This window comes from Cupressus sempervirens, chromosome 5, assembly GCF_028749045.1.
Source record: "Cupressus sempervirens isolate cs-2001-9-10 chromosome 5, ASM2874904v1, whole genome shotgun sequence".
In the NCBI taxonomy this organism is placed as follows: Eukaryota; Viridiplantae; Streptophyta; class Pinopsida; order Cupressales; family Cupressaceae; genus Cupressus; species Cupressus sempervirens.
This window is the reverse complement of record NC_143122.1, coordinates 817,176,851-817,194,537: the sequence shown is the minus strand read 5'-3', so window position 1 is coordinate 817,194,537 and position 17,687 is coordinate 817,176,851. Positions and strand designations below refer to the sequence as shown.

General features: G+C 32.0%; 1 pseudogene; it reads right to left on the bottom strand.

Annotated features, from left to right (window-relative positions):
* LOC149558408 (reticulon-like protein B8) overlaps positions 1 to 9,235 on the bottom strand; it is a 127,095-nt pseudogene extending 117,860 nt beyond the window's left edge.
* Positions 9,236 to 17,687: the final 8,452 nt, after the last annotated feature.

The following is a 17,687-nucleotide window of genomic DNA, read 5'->3' as shown; positions in this document are numbered from 1 at the left end:
ATTCAAAATGCATTTGAATTTGTTTAATAAAATAAAATATTAATAAAATTAATTAAAAAATAAAACTAACTACTATAACTAAACAAAATAATCTCTTACTAATGTTGCACAAAACCAAAAGAATACATGATGAGAAAGTATAAATTTTTGAGAAGTCAAAAGTCTTTGAATATTATTGATAAAAACAATTGTAGGTGAATTACAGAGCATTCATGGTTAGAAATGGCATGGTATGCACATATAAACTAACTATGGGTCTGATGCAATATTTGGTGCAAATATGTTGCATTGTAGCCAACATTGTTGACTTCCATGTTAGTCTAGTTTTTTATTTTGGAGATTTTAAAAATATGTTATTTATCTAATCAAAACTTATGATATGCCCCACCTTTTTGGATGTAGCTATCCTCCCAACAAATCATCCATCTGTACTAAAAAACTAACATTATGCATGCATACCATCCATCTTTGACATAACAAATGAAGTAAACAGAGAATACTTTGTCACCAAAAGCACACCTAACTTCATCTTATATGATTTGATTGATGGAAATTCATCACACACTAAATGTATTATTTGGTTTTAAAAGACAATCTTTCTTTTATAATTATATTATTATTAAAAAAATTCAATCACACTATTATTTTATATTATTATTATTTTCTCATTTTAAAATTATTATCCTAAATTGTGTGTTTCAACATTTAAGGAGTGGCTCATCGTATGAAGATTTTGTTCTTCCTTCGATGCACAAAACTGCACAACATTGTGAGATCGCAACAAGGATTCCCTTTGCTTAAAATAGTCCTTGGATCCTATGCAAGCACAAAAATGCACCACAATTTTTGACTTGCAAATGTAAAATTAGTAGAAAGATATTCATTTGATATTTAGCTCATTCAATGTAGCTCCTTTGCTACACAAAACTTCACAACATCACAAGATCACAACAAGGAGTCCCTTTGCTTCGAATAGTCCTACAATCTTACACATCCATGAAAAATACACCATAGTTTTTGACCTATGAATGTCGAATGAGAAGAAATATATTCATTTGATATTTGACTCATTCTATTTAGCTCCTTTGATGCATGAAACTGCACAATATCATGAGATCTTAATAAGGAGTTTGTTCACTTCAAACAATCTTGCAATCCTGCATAGGCACAAAAATGCACCACAATTTTTGACCTATGTCAAATGAGAATAAAGATATTCATTTGATATTTCACTCATTTGATGTATCTCCTTTGATGTACAAAATTGCACAACATCATGAGATCACAACAAGGAGTCCCTTCACTTCAAACAGTCTTCTGATCCTACACAAGCACAAAAATGCACCACAGTTTTTGACTTGTGAATGTCGAATGAGTAGAAAGATATTAATTCAATATTTGACTCATTCTATTTAGATCCTTTGATGTACAAAACCACACAATATTTTTGTCCACCCACGAATGTCTGAAACTGCACAATTGTATCTGGCTGAGTATTGTAGAACTTATCACATGAAAGCTATCTCTAATCAATTATCTATAATGATATTTTCTAAACACATATTTTTAATTTTATAATATAGTTACTTTATCCATCCATATTTTCATTATGTAATCCGATACATTTGTATATGATATATGTGTTGAATGTTTTCGGGTAGCTTTAGTTTTATCGAAAAGGCATTACAGTTTCATCCAAACCCTACCTTAACTTCTCTGTATATTTCTTCAATGACCCCCCTCACTCAAACCATCGAATAAGCATTGGAATCCATCATTCAATATTTCATTTAACCATTAATGAGATTTATTTTGCACATGTGCATTAGAAACCTCAATTGATAGAAATATTGTTTCTTCGTTTGATGTTTCATATACTGCTATAGTTAAAAAGAATTAGGCTTCATGAGTCTGGATACACTATAGTGATCACAATATGGTCAAAAGAGATTTTGTGTACTATATTGCTATAGAATATAGCAAACTCTTCTATCGCTATATGGAGAAGGCCTAATCTTGACATAGCAATGACCGATGAAGAAAGTATATCACTATGACATATAACAATCCCTTTTATCACTATGTGAAGAAACTACAAAAATAATATAGCGATTAGAGATAAAGGAGGCTTATCACTATAACATATAATGATCATCGACAAATGAAAAAAAAAAATCATTACAACAATGAGCAATACAAATGTTGTATCACTATAAGTCATGGTGATGCGTGTTTTCAATAATCGAAAAGGAGGAGATATCAAAAATGCATAATAGTTTCATGCATATTTTCATTATACAATTTGATATATTTATACGATATGTGTTGAATGTTTTCGGGAAGCTTCAATTTTATCAAAAATGCATTATAGTTTTATCCATAATTAGATATTGTTATCAGGTAGTTAGGTTAGGGTTAGTATCTTGATGAGTGTTTTTGGTCATTATGAGTATTATCAAAACTGCTTTACAATTTCATTTATATTTTAATATTTTTAACGAGTCATAATATTAGAAATTCATAATAGTTCCATCCATATTTTCATTATGTAATCCCATACATTTAAACACATAACTGTTTCATCGAAACCCTACCTTGACTTCTCTATATATTTCTTCGACACCTTGCCTCACTTGAACCATCAAATAAGCATTGGAATTTTTCATTCAAAATTTCATTTAATCATTAATGAGTTTTATCTCACATAGGCATGTTGGAAACCTTAATCGATTGCAATGTTATTTCTTCATTCGATGTTTCATATACCACTATAGTTATAGTGATTAGACTTCATGAGTCGGGATACACTATAGCGATCACAGTATGGTCAAAAGAGATTTTGGGTACTATATTACTATAGAATATAGAAAACTCTTTTATCACTATACAAAGAAGGCCTAATCTTGACATAGTGATAAATGATCAGGAAAGTATATCTCTATGACATATAACAATTCCTTTTATCGCTATGCAAAAAAATTGGAAAAACATTATGGTGATGAGCGACAAAGGAGGCTTATCGCTATAACATACAGCAATCATTGGAAAACTAAAAACATATATAATCATTATAGAAATGAGAAATAGATACATTATCAATAAAAATGTTGTTTCTTCATTCGATCTTTCATATATCGTTATAGTTACAATAATTAGGCTTCATGAGTCGGGATACACTATAGCGATGGTAGTATGGTCAAAAGAGATTTTGTGTACTATATCACTATAGAATATAGAAAAATCTTCTATCAATATAAAAAGAAGGCCTAATATTGAGATAACAATGAGAAATGAGGAAAGTATATCACTATGACATATAGCGATCCCTTTTATCACTATGTGAAGAAACTGCAAAAACAATATAGCGATGAGCAATAAAGGAGGCTTATTGCTATAACATATAGAGATCATCAACAAATGGAAAGAAAATATAATCATTACAATGATGATAAATAGAGATGTTGTATCACTATAATTCATGGTGATGAGTATTTTTGGTGATCGGAAAGGAGGAGTTATCGAAGACACATAATAGTTTCATTCATATTTTCATTATGTAATCAGATACATTTATACAATGTATTGAATATTTTTGGGTAGCTTTAGTTTTATCGAAAAAACATTATGATTTCATCCATAATTGGATGTTGTTAATCATTTGATATAGCTCCTTTGATGCAAAAAACTACACAATATTTTTGTGCACCCAAGAATGCTTGAAATTGCACAACTGTATCTAGCTAAAAAATGTAGAACTATATCTGGCCAAAAACTGCATAACTTATCCCATGAAAGATGTCTCTGATCGATTATTTGTAATGAGATATATGATGACAAAAAATGTCAACAATTTCATTTATGAAAAAAAGTGGTTTGTGATCATAAACATGGAAAATAATGAATAACATTATTTGGAATTATACTCTATTATTTTGTGAAGAATAGTAAAAATAAGGAGTACATAACTGAAAAAGAAAAAAATTGAAGTATTTTTCCTTCGTCTTATGAGTGTAGTCAATGATTTTTCTTGAGTAGCCATTCTAATGCATAATATAAAAATAATCTTCACAACTTTAAAAAAAGATCTCTTCATATACAACATATCTAAAGATTACTTATATAAATCGCCCATTAAAAAAAGACATATTGAAACTTGACATCGTGGGTCTTTTGTAGGAAAAAGGAAATTATGTTATGATATTATGCTAGTGTATTTTCATACTTTTTGTAACATTTCAAGTCATTTGAAGAAAGTAAAATCATGTTACAATGTCATGCTAGTGTATTGTTGTGCTTGCGTGACATCACAGGTCTTTTCTACAGGAAGGGATTTCATGTTGCAATGTTACGTAGGCCAAAATTTTAGTGTATTTTTGTGTTTATCATAACATCACAAGGTGTATGAGAAGGAATGGATTTCAAGGTGCAATATTGAAAAATCTAAACAAGAGAGTAAATTATCTATTGATGTTAGAAAAAATAGTCCATTGAGATAACTAAGAGGGGGGTTGGGGTGGGGGGGTTGGGTGAATTAGTTATCCTACAATTAAAAAATTTATCTTCTTTAAACAGACTTAACCATTCAACCAAAGTAAATAGAAACTATAACAATATGTACATAGACAATTACACTAGATATGTTAACTAGGGAAACCCTTGATCAGAGGGAAAACCTCCATGCGAATGATGCCCACAAGATGATGTACTAATATAAATATTCCTTGCTAGAGGATGGACCCTTTTAGGAGTCTATTAAAATATTGAATACATATGAGTCCCTGTTAGGAGACTTTGAATCCCAATTAGGAGATTCCAACCCTATTAGGAGTTGTGGTACAATGTATGCAAGATGAGCCCACTGCCCAAACATGTAATTTCAATTACAAGAAGAGCTCACTGCTCAAACATGCAATTTACTATTATGTTCTTTTGTCCTTTGTTCTATCAACCAAACCAATCACTGTCAGACCTTGTAGACCAGGTCATGAACCTCAAATCCAAATATCAAACCTTGGATCACTCAACAAAACCTCAACAATGAAGTTTCCTTCACTTTTGCTCTGCTCTACTCAACTTTGCATTCAAGTCTCTCTCTACTTACAATTACTTTGCATCATTAAAATTCATGTCATACTTGATAAAGTAAAATGTGCTTCCTCTATATTGAGTCCTCAAAATAATTCCCTGAGTTAGCTGTTAGACCTTCTCAATTAATTATTATAGGACCACATTAAGAACACATTACACTTAGAAATAACATTAATCTTCCACCTTGCAACTTGAATATCTTTTCATACACACAATATTATGATGAGTGAACTCAGCCATGTCATCACCAACATGTCTTCTTCATGTCCTCAACCTTGATTCTCAGAATGACAATTCTGCTAGAAGATATAACAAGTTTGCCAGAACATGCCTCTGTAAACTCTATCTCAGAACACACATCACAAAAAATTACATAACTTTTAGAATTATCATTTCTTCTTTTGATGTTAACTTCATATACCAAATACTCAAAAGTATCTCCCATAACCTCAGATAGTTATAATACTCAACTAGAAATCCATACCAACTTGATCTTTTTGCTATTCTTCTATTAGATACCACAGAAAACTACTATGTTGACATCAATGAAAAACTTAGTCATGAATGTAACATATCATCATAATAACATATCTAAAATGCTCCCCCATAGGAATATCATCAACATGCATGCTTGCAACAATCTCCCCCTTTGACATTGATGGCAATATAGATGAAACACATCTAGTTACAAGAATACCAACAAAAGACTATTTCTTTTCAAATCCTCTTCATCAATCATTCTCTCCCATTAATGTAACTCAATGTACTTTTTGTCAAACTATCATTCCATGATGTACTTCTTCTGAACATATTGTACTCATGCTAAACTTTTGCAACTATTATGCATACTATTTTTCATGCCAAACTTCTCCCCCATTGACATCAATGTCAAAGGTTTTAGCAACCAAATTTACTACATCAAACTCAACAAAAAATGATTCTTACTTAGCTCGAGTGTCCAAAGACACTATTCAAAAAAACATCCAATAAGAGTCCTAGATAACTCTGTCCATCATAGATACTCCCCCATACAGGAAGCATCAACATTCAATCTAGACAATAATGGTGCTCTGTTACACTGGATTGATGCACTCTTGCACCATCTACTCTAATGTAGGAAGGGGCATAACACCAAGCATACCTCACAAATACTCAAAAGTCTCTTTGGGAAGAGGCTTAGTGAATATAACTGTAATCTGCTCTTTAGTGCTCACATACTCCAATCTAATTTCCTTTTCTACAATTTTCTCTCTCAACATGTGATACTTAATAGAAATATTGTTAGTCCTTGAATGCAACACTGGGTTCTGAGACATATTTACCATGCTTGTGTTGTTAACAATAGGTTCATTAATTTCTATCCTTATATCCTTCAGCATTTGCTTCATCCAAACAACTTGATTGCAATTTTTCGATGCTGCAACATATTCTACTTCCACTATACTTTATGATGCACAATCCTACTTCTTGCTTAACTAAGAAATTAATCTTCCTCTAGGAAAGAAGGCTCCACCACTGGTGCTTTTTTTGTCATCCATATTGCTTGCCCAATCTATATCAGTATAAGCACCTAGAGTAAAATTAGTGGATCTGTTATACCACAATTCAAACTTAGATTTTCCTTTCAAATATCTAAATATACTTTTGACTTCTACATAATGTGCTTCTCTGGGATTAGTTTAAAATCTTGCAACAATTTCAACTACATTTGCTATATCTAGCCTTGTGTGAGTCAAAAATTGCAATCCTCCAATCATAGATCTATACTTCTTTTGCTCAATAGTAGGTGTCTCATCCTTTGTAGATAACTTGTGTCTAGTTATCATAGGTGTTCCAATAGGTTTGCATGTTTCCAAACCAAAGCTTTTCAGTAAATCCTTCAAGTACTTAGTCTGAGAAATAAAGATTCCTTCTTTATTATGTACAATTTTCAATCCTAGAAAGTATTTCATTTCTCCTATTAGACTCATCTCAGATTATTTCATCTCTTTAGAAAATTTGTCACTTTCTTCATCATTTCCTCCAAATATGATATCATCAACAAATATTACCAAAATCATCAAACCATCATCAGTTTCTTTCCAATGCAGATTACTATTTGCCATACCTTTTCTATATCCAAGCTTTCTCAAATGTTTGTCCAACCTTGCATACTAGGTTCTAGGTGCTTGTTTTAAGCCATACAATGTTTTCCTCAACTTGCATAATATGTCCTTGTCATTTGTCAAAGGACAACCTTCAGGTTGCACAATGTACACTTCTTCTTGAAGTTCTCCATTCAGAAATGCTGACCTGACATCCATCTGCTACACTTTGAATTTCTTTTGTGTTGCATAGGCTAAGAATAATCTTACTACTTCTATTCTAGCCACTAGAGTAGAGGTCTCATCATAGTCTATTCCTTCTTGCTGTGAGTAAACTTTACATACCAATCTTTCTTTGTTTCTTACAACTTCACCTTGTTCATTCATCTTGTTTCTGAATACCCATTTGGTTCCTATTACATTCTTGTCTGCTGGTTTGTGAACCAATTACTTCTTCTTGAAGTTCTCCATTCAGAAATGCTGACCTGACATCCATCTGCTACACTTTGAATTTCTTTTGTGTTGCATAGGCTAAGAATAATCTTACTACTTCTATTCTAGCCACTAGAGTAGAGGTCTCATCATAGTCTATTCCTTCTTGCTGTGAGTAAACTTTACATACCAATCTTTCTTTGTTTCTTACAACTTCACCTTGTTCATTCATCTTGTTTCTGAATACCCATTTGGTTCCTATTACATTCTTGTCTGCTGGTTTGTGAACCAATTACTTCTTCTTGAAGTTCTCCATTCAGAAATGCTGACCTGACATCCATCTGCTACACTTTGAATTTCTTTTGTGTTGCATAGGCTAAGAATAATCTTACTACTTCTATTCTAGCCACTAGAGTAGAGGTCTCATCATAGTCTATTCCTTCTTGCTGTGAGTAAACTTTACATACCAATCTTTCTTTGTTTCTTACAACTTCACCTTGTTCATTCATCTTGTTTCTGAATACCCATTTGGTTCCTATTACATTCTTGTCTGCTGGTTTGTGAACCAATTCCCATGTCTCATTCTTTACTATCTAATCCAATTCCTTTTTCATAGCTTGTTTCCAATAATCATATTTACATTCTTCATGTACATTCTTAGGTTTAATTTGAGATATCAAACATAGTTCTTCATTGACTCTCATCACATCTTTGTCTTTTCTTTCGATGATTTGCTTGGATGGGTGATTCTTTATCATATTCTTTCCTAAAGTAAGAGTTTCTATCTCAACTCTTGGCTCTACTAAAGGTTCCAAGCCTTGTTCGTACCTTGGCTCTCCTTCATTTTGCAAATTATTGTTAGTCTCAAGAAATATTTCATCATTCCTTGGCTTAGTAACAACATCATCATCTGAATTGTAATAAATTATTCTTTCTTGTATCTTGAATTTCTCATCAATTCTCACATTTGCACTTTCCATAATAGCCTTAGTTCTTTGATTATAACATCTATAAGCCTTACTTTTCAATGAATAACCAAGAAATGTACCTTCATCACTACTAGCATCAAACTTACCAATATCATCATCTCTTTTTATATAACAGTTACTCCCAAATTTTTTGAAATACTTAACTATAGGTGAGTGACCAAACCATAGTTCATAAGGAGTCTTGTTTGTGTCTTTCTTGACTTGCACTCTATCCATAGTGTAGATTGATGTATTCAAAGCTTCTCTCCAAAAAATCTTGGATACATCATTCTCTAGTAACATAGCTCTTGCAGCTTCTGTAACCAACCTATTCCTTCTCTCTATAATGCCATTTTGCTTTGGGGTTCTTAGAGCTAATAACTATCTTTTCGTTCCACTTTCTTCACAAAACATGTTAAACTCATTTGAAGTAAATTCTCCTCCTCTATCTGATCTTAAACTTTTAATCTTCATACTAGATTCATTCTCAACTCTGTTCTTGAATATCTTAAACTTATCAAATGCCTCATATTTCTCTTTAAGAAATGCAACCCACGTCATTCTAGAAAAGTCATCAACTAGAATCATAAAATACCTTTCACCATAGAATCCTTTCATCTTCATAGAACCACTGAGATGTCTACGTACAATCTCTAACTTCATTGTAGTAGTAAACTTCTCATTGGGAAAAGAAGTTCTATTATGCTTTGCCAAAACACATTCCTTGCAAATTGTGTTAGTAGGTTTTACAATCTTTGGCAAATCTCTAATTGCAAACATACTACTAGTCTTCACAATACTATCAAAGTTTATATGACAAAATCTCTTATGCCATAACCAACTATCATCTACCTTTGCAACCAAACATGTCATTTCAATAGGATTCAACTGAAATACATTACCTCTAGATCTAATTTGTGTTCCAATTACCTTTCCATCTTTGTCTCTGATCATGCATGTCTTCTCTATGAACTGCAACTGATAATCTTTATCCACTAGTTGTCCAACATTCAAAAGATTTTGCTTTAAACCATCAACAAAATATACATCCTCAGTGTTAGTCTTACCATCAAGAATTATAGATCCAATACTTTTAACTTGGCATGTTGCATTGTTTCCAACTCTGACAATGCTGCCATCCTAAATTTTGAAGTCAAAAAACTTGTTCATATCACCATTCATATGATGTGAATAACCACTATTTACTATCTAGTCATATTTATTCTCAACCTGTGACACCAAAGCTACTTTCTTTGGACTTTCTTCTTTAATTGCCACAAATCCTATTTCATCATCTCTAGCACTCATTGCTTGTTCAACAGAATCATTATCTTCATTTGCATATAAGCACTCTCTATCTCTTCTAGGTTTGTACTTTCCCTTATAATTTTTTCTCTCTTTTAGGACACTTAGATGCATAATGACCATATTCATCACAAGTCCAACATTTAAAGATTTTCTTACCTCCTTTTTCTCTTTTTACCAAAAGGGATACTCCTTCAATCTTTTTGTCCTCCTCAGATTTTCTATTGCTAGTGAAATCTCATCTAGCACTTGTTCTCCTTGATAGATTAGGTTGAATATTCAAGGCATTGAAAGCTATCTCTATTCTGGTCAATTCTCTAGACTGTCTAAGCTCATTCTCAACTGCTTCAAGTCTTCCAAGTGATGAATCCTTTGTGAAATCTTTGGTACAAGATATCAACAATTGTATCATATGAATTTCTAATTTAAATGGTGGTGTTAGAGTCTTCAATATCTTCCATATAACCTCATCATCTTCTTTGGTTCCTCCTTGAGATTTAATACTTGCAGTAATTTATGATATCCTGCCTAATATGTTCTTACAAATTCATCTTCCATCATTCTAGCATCTTGAAATGTACAAATCCACCTTTGTAGCCTCAATTTTTTAGAATGTGCATCACCTTCAAAACTATTTTCCAAAGATTTCCAAATCAAATGTGAAGTAGCAAGTGATTTTACTTGATTGTACTCAATTTTAGGAAGTGCAATGCTTCTCTAGCTCTCATGTTGTACATAAAAAGATCTCTTTCTACCTCGATACAAGTTTCCAAATATTTTTCAGCAATGATTGTCTTTGCCATTTTTGTCAAGATCCAATATCCTGGACCCATACACAATAAATGTGTCTTCATCTTTTCCTTCTAGTTGTCATAATTTGTTCCATCGAACCTTACACTATTTTTCCTAAACATGCTTGGCATGGATCTCCCAAAGTTGCTAAACTTTATCATCAAGGACTTGATGCTCTGATACCAATTGTTAGAAACAATACTCCACCGAGATAATTGAGAGGCGGGGGGGGGGGGGGTGGGGTTGGGTGAATTAGTTATCCAAAAATTGAAACATTTATCTTCTTTAAATAGACTTAACCATTCAACCAAAGTAAATAGAAACCATAACAAGATGCACATAGACAATTACACTAGATATGTTAACTAGGGAAACCCTTGATTAGAGGGAAAACCCAGGTGGGAATGATGCCCACAAGATGATGTACTAATATAAATATTCCTTTCTAGAGGATGGACCCTGTTAGGAGTCTATTATGACATTCAATACATATGAGTCCCTGTTAGGAGACTTTGAATGCCTTTTAGGAGGTTCCAACCCTATTAGGAGTTGTGGTGCAATGTATGCAAGATGAGCCCACTACCCAATCATGCAATTTCAATTACAAGAAGAGCTCATTGCTCAAACATGAAATTTACTATTATGTTCTTTTATCCTTTGTTCTATCAACCGAACCAATCATTGTTAGACCTTGAAGACTAGGTCATGAACCTTGGATCCAAATATCAAACCTCATATCACTCAACAAAACCTTGGCAATGAAGTTTCCTTCTCTTCTGCTTTGCTTTTCTCAACTTCGTATTCAAATCTCTCTCTACATACAATCACTTTGTATCAATACAATTCATGTCATGCTTGATAAAGTAAAATGTCCTTCATTTATACTAAGTCCTCAAAACAATTCCCTGAGTTGACTATTAGACCTTCTCAATTAATCATTATAGGACCACATTAAGAACATGTTACACTTAGCAATAACCTTAATCTTCCACCTTGGAACTTGAATATCTTTCTATACATGCAATATTATGATGAGAAAACTCAGCCACGTCATCACCAACATGTCTTCTTCATGCCCTCAACCTTGATTCTCAGAATAACAATTCTATTAGGAGATGTAACAAGTTTACTAGAACATGCCTCTATCAATTCTATCTCAAAATAGACATCTTCAAAACTCACATAACTTTTTCCAAATTTATCATTTCTTCTTTCAATGTTAACTACATATACTAGATACTTAGAATTATCTCCCATAAGCTCGAATACTTATAGTTCTCAACTAGCCATCCATACCAACTTGATCTTTTCATTGTTCTTCTGTTAGATACTACAAAAAATTGCTATGTTGACATCAATGAAAAACTCAGTCATGAATGTAACATATCATCATAGTAACATATCTGCAATATTCCCCCATAGGAATATCATCAACTTTCATGCTTGCACCAATTGATTCCAAGAAAAATTGATAAAAATATTCTTCACAACTTAAACAAAGATCTCTTCATACACAACACATCTAAAGATTACTTATATCAATTTCCCATTAAAAAACACATGGTGAAACATGAAAAGAGACATCAAAATTATATATTTTTGACTTTTTGCATGATCACAAGTGGGTCTAAAGAGAGAATAATCTTGGTGCGATCTTGCAAAATTTGAGTAAGTGAATAAATTATTGATTGATTCCAATTTTTTTAATAATAATATTCTCACAACTTAAAAAAAGAACTCTTCATATACAACACATCTAAAGATTACTTATATAAATTGCCCATTAGGAAAGACATATTGAAACTCAAAGATAGCTAAATAGATGCAATTTATTTCTATTAATAAGTGAATGATTAAAGAGACCTTACAAATTATATCTCCCACTTCCCTTAACATATAAACCAAAAGCATAAGACTTGAAAAATGTAGTAAGAATGTATTACAGAGGTCCTAATCAAGCCTAAGAAAGGAAAGACTTGTATAGTTCCACTTGTATTCCACATTGTTGGTGACATCCAAGATATACCAATGAAATAGGTAATCAAGACTCCACTCCTCCATTTATTTGTACTCTACCTTTGTATAGCTCAAATAATAAAGAGGAAGCCTAAATCTATCTCCATTTGACACATGTATTTCTCCTTCTTCCTTTGCCTCTTCACTTCTTTTCCACTATAGTTTCTTCAGAAAATATTCCAATGATCACATGCATTGCATCAACTTGCTAAAACTTCCACTTGAAAGTTCATGTTCTCCACCATGCCCTCCAAAAATTCATAATACAATTATTAAGAGCCATTTGTGATTTCTAGCATTCAAACAACACCTATTACCTATACCCAAATCTAAATATATAAATTTTAGAACATAAAAGAAGAGGACATAAATATTGATCATCTCCTGAATGAGAATCTCATTTAAATATATGATGATTTCTTCTCATAAGTCTAGTTTTCCGTCCTCTAGAATAACCAAACTAAAATATATACTAAATATTGATTTCTCCACTACTTAGTAGATTGCTTCTTCCATTGCTAAATTTCCTGCAAATACTTTTAGAATTTAGAATATATCTACAAAATAATCCTTCGTAAATCATCTAAAAAATCATATTTTTCCAATATAACACACAATATAAAAAAGAACATGAATACATTACTTAAGATCTGCAACAATATAAAAATTACCAGAATGCAAAAATGACATCTCAGAAGCTCTAGAAGGAATGGTGTGCAAATGAACAATAAGACCGACAAAAATAGGATTTAAAACTATATAGAGGGGAAATGATTTTAGATTCTCGGTGGGAGATTATTTTTTAGAAAATTTAAGATTGGCCATATTTTTTGTTCCATTAAGTCTATTCCATCTCTTATGTCATCATGCATGAGATGGGTATGAATATGGTTGTATGTCTTATACTAGTAGATACATGCATAACATGCACAATTTGTTGGGAGATTAGCTTGTTCCCATAATCATGACCTACATTTTCCATCCTGTTTTCTATGTTAGTACAAACAAGTGTGAACAATAAAAGTTAATAAAAAAACACTTACATTACCAGCCACTGAGGTAGCAGGAAAATAATGGTAATACATCACATATAAAAACATCATTAGAAGGATGAATGGACAAGTATAGTCTCATCTACAACTTGAGTAGGGCTGTATCAATTATTCACTATATAATAGACTTACACCAATAAATGTAGAACCCATGATTAACCCCAAGTAATTGAGACCCACTTGAGACCCACATTCGCCATACTATTTTCCGAGTTTCACTTATTTTAATTTTTAATTACTTCTTTTGGCCTTTTTACATTGATAGGGAAAAATACAAGACAAAGGAAATTCCTATTTTCGGTATATGATTTTTTGAATTCTCTTTTACATTTGGTTATACATTGAATGGATGATAGTCTCTTTTATAAGTTAAATTTTAAACAAGAATGAAATTTTTGCTTCTAATTTATACCTTGCTGAAGTTTTAAATAAAAGTACATGGATGCCATTAAAACTTCCCATCAAAGATTCATAACATAGAAACCTACTATTTTAGGGGCAACCATATGCTTTTTATACAACCCTTCTAATGTATAAAAAATGCTTTCAATATTTTATATTTATCGATATGAATTATATTTGACATGAGATCACTTTTTGAGTTTTTTCCCCTCTATTTTGACAATTAGAACATTATTATTCTACTCCAAATATTCTGTCATGTTTTTCCCATTTTAAGTGAACATATTTCTTTTTCATTTATATTTTTACTAAATGCCATGTAAATGGAATGCTACTATCATCAATTATAAGCCTATTTCACACTACTCAAGAAACTCTAGTATCAAATAACTAAGCATGACACCATACAATAGTTTAGAATCAATAATGATCAGTGCTACTGAACTCACAACTTTGTTATATACATTTCCCAATGAAACATTCATGAATTAGAAACCTTTAATACAACATTTCTAGCCACAATATTCTATATATATCATTCAACAAAAATAATCAATGCAAAGCTCTATCTATCCTCATCAATCTCTGATTACACAACTATTTTCTCTATATATTCAAATGATTAAAGATTAGTGAAATTGAAATATATTAGTTTAAGTACATTTGGTCACTACATACTATAATAAAAAATAAATTTTAGTAAAGAGATTCAAATGGCCACATCCTAAAGCCCTAGAGTTAGATCAAGCATACAGTAATTCAAACATTGTGAGTTGATTATATTGGCTCATTTAGTTATTCTTGACCACATGTTAATGATTTGTCGGTCTATGAAAGTTATTTGAAATCAGTTACTTGTAACTATCAATGGTTGTGTTTACTTGACAATTGTTAGGGTTGATGGTTTGTTGGCTCATGATAGTTATTAGAAATTAGTTACTGATAATTTTTAATGATTGTATTTACTTGGAAATCCTTAGGGATATTACAAAGATCTTATCAATAAAGGGACCTTGATACTTGGCTAGTCATCTCAGGTTTGCTTCTATAAAGAACTCCATCTTAACAAAGATATATTTTACTACTCTATCTTTTAGTTATTTTTATTAATGTTATTCATCATTTTAGATGTTAGCTTCATCAAAGAGAACAGCCAATAATGGCATCATCATCTTAAATAAGTTGAGTCCAATTTAAGAAATACATACCTTTTGACCTTTGACATCAATAAAGGTGACAAGAGACCATGTGGTCAAGATATGCGAAGAGAACTATTGGCTCTTGAATTAACAACTTTTGAATAACCTAGTGATAGTAACAAATACAACTAGGGGTAGCTAATTTCCATGTTCAACATATTTATTTAGACACTAGGGCCAACTATAAGGCTATACTCCTTCTTTAATCTCTATAAGACCTAGGAAGGTGAACCTATAGATTCCATTATGTGACTAGTTCCTAAAACCATAAATCTGAATACATATTTAGCCAATGAAAACCCCTAAATCTTCTATGCTTATGCAAACAACATAGACATGAAATATCCAATAACATGACCTATGAACTCGACAAGCTAAGTGCAGGTAAATCCTTTCAACTCTTCAACATAAAAGGGAAAAGACTTTGATTAATGTGTTGAATATCAGTAAAACCAAGGTATGAACAAAAAACATATAGATCCTATAGCTGATCAGTGCCTTATCCATTGGGTAATTCCATAAATTACTAATGCATATCCTTGGATATCAATGATACATCTCATATATCTAGAATCCATATCTATCCTATCACTTTGTGAATCAGACATCTGCATCAAAACTAAATCTCATACTCGACCTATCCCTTCATGAAATCTATGACCCTATGATGATAAATCAAGCATTTACATGACTCTTTGAATCATAAGAAAAATATATCAAAACATGCAACCTAAAACCAATTGCAAATTTGTCTGTTCTTTTTGTTCAGAAACAACATAAATAAGAGACAAGAATCAGATTGAAGATAAACTTGTTACTACATTTTTTTCATTTCCTTGAAACAAATACATGAGGATGAATTAAAATAACTCATAAAACAATTGAATAGACTAGAAATATCTCTATAATTCTGTTAACTATTGTTCATACAAGAGAGAAATGTTGAGAATGGTGTAAACCCAACTAAGAACTTTCTCAGAAAACTTGGAAACCAACCTAGTTGGTATCATAGCAGTGGAAAACCTTCAAATAAATTGGAACCAACCTTTACAATGAGATAAAAAGAGAAATATATAGAGAAAGAAGAAGAATCTGATTTTGATCTGGAAGTGACACATGTCCACTTGAATCTTCATCTCATGCTTCTGCAAAGCCTCTCTTTTCTCTCTTCCTTCAACTAAAAATTAGATCTCCATCATTTTGTTTGAAAATGCTTGAAACTACCCAAATGACTGAGAAATAACTATTTGAAAATGATGCCAGATCTATTGTTAAAACATATGCCAAAACTAGTTCTTAATGATTTTAGAGGCACAATAACATTTCTAGGAACACTTACCCTCAATCTAGTGCCAACAAGCTCCTTTGTTTGCTTTCCAACTAGAACTGATGCTCCATAATGAAAAACACCTATTCTGCTTTGACTGCCCCTAATTTTAAAAATCTTCCTATAAATTTTACCACTGATGACCTATGCATACTTTGAATGTAGATTTGGAAAATTCACCTGCTCCTCTTTTTGATAGCATATTGCATTCCATATTTTGGATAAAAATGACCCCCTAGTGCTCGTTTGAAAATTTAGGACCTTAGCCATGAACAAGATTTTAAAAGTTGAAAATTTCAACATTTCACATAGTTTCAACTTTATGAAATAATTATATCTTTTAATTTTTTTTCAATTTTCAATGTGAGCCTTCATTTTTGAGAATATTTCATTTCAATATTTCAATATATTATTTTATCTTATTTCTCCTGTTGTCAACTCCCCATTGGTCGAATCACCCAAGTGGGCTCCACACAACCTCGAGTGCAAGTTCAAAACATTGGGATTTTGGACTCGCAAACTTATGATCCTCCCAAACTCACAAACTCCTAAACTCATGGAGTGTTTGTAGCTTCTTAGCTCTTCACTTGAAGCCTTCTGATCTCACAAAATTTGTAGCTACGCAACCCGCCATTTTGGCTTTCCTAAACTTATGCTTGGCTTGACTACATAAATCTACAATTCCTTCCTCCTTATCATATGAATTGCATATCTTCTTAATTTTTCATTTGAAGGCCTCCAAACTTATGATTTACTTCCAGACACATGACACATGGCACCTTCATCACCTGTCAAAATTTCTCTCATGTCATCGCCAGGTCAATAGGCCCCACCACATGATCTTTTCTTATCTTTCAAGTGATGTGTCTCTTAAGAAACTATAAAATTGAGTGTCCATGCATAAAAACAACTACAATACCTCACATAGGATGAATGTGGGATTAAGCATTCCCCCTTATTTTTATATAGCACAAAGGATCAGTTTGTTTTCTCCCTTCTCATACACTCGACCCTTTTTATGA